Source organism: Chrysochloris asiatica, unplaced genomic scaffold, assembly GCF_000296735.1.
Source record: "Chrysochloris asiatica unplaced genomic scaffold, ChrAsi1.0 scaffold00026, whole genome shotgun sequence".
Taxonomy (NCBI): domain Eukaryota; kingdom Metazoa; phylum Chordata; class Mammalia; order Afrosoricida; family Chrysochloridae; genus Chrysochloris; species Chrysochloris asiatica.
The window spans coordinates 22,754,049-22,755,106 of record NW_006408544.1 but is presented as its reverse complement, the minus strand read 5'-3'; positions in this window follow the sequence as shown (position 1 = coordinate 22,755,106).

Below are 1,058 nucleotides of genomic sequence, written 5' to 3'. Positions count from 1 at the left end.
TAAAACCAGGTACTATAATAAAATATGCAAAGATTTGGAGCTAGAAAACCAAAAGAGAAGAACAGAGTCAGCATTTCTCAAGCTGGGGGAACTAAAGAAAAAATTCAAGCTTCGACTTTCGTTATTGAAAGATTCTCTTGGCAAATTACTGAATGATGCAGAATGCATCAAGAAAAGATGGAAGGAATATACAGTCATTGTACCAAAAGGAAATGGTTAATGTTCAACCGTTTCAAGAGGTACCATATGAACTGTCCTATTTAGCCCATGCAAACCTGCCTAGTGTTCTCCTATCTACTTTGTTCTTCCATTCCCCTCCCCCTTCTAGTGTATTGCACTCTCCAACACTTGAACTATGATATATCCATCCCTTACCCTGTGCTTTACAGTCCCCTTCCTACCCCTATCCGCCCTGCCCCTACCCAGGGTAATCAACAAAAGCATTTTTTTTTTCCTTTTAGTGTATGTATCTTTTCTTAAGCTTTTAAAATAATGGTCTTATGCAATATTTGTCCTTTTGTGACTGACTAATTTCACTCAGCATAATGTCCTCAATGTTCATCCATGTTATGTGCTTGCTTGCAGCTTCCTTGTTATTCTTTAAGGTAGCATAATATTCCATTGTGTGGATGTATCAAAGTTTGTTTATTCATACTTCCATTGATGGGCACTTAGACCATCGTTTTGCTATTGTGAATAGTGCTGCTGTGAACATTGGTGTGCATATATCTACTTGTGTTATGGCTCATATTTCGAGTGGATATATACAAAGTAGTCGAATTTCTGGATCATAAGGTATTCCTACTTCCAACTTCTGAGGAATCGCAATACTGTTTTCCAGAGTGGTTGGACCATTTTGCAATTCCACTAGCAATGTAGGAGGGTCACAGACTGTCCACATCCTCGGCAGCATTTATTGTTCTCTGCTTTTTTGAAATTTGCTGTTATCACTGGGGTGTGATGATTTCTCATTGTTGTTTTGATTTGCATCTCTCTAAGGAGCTCTGGTAATCGAGCTGCTAACCTTAAAGGTCGGCAGTTCGAAACTACCAGCCTTT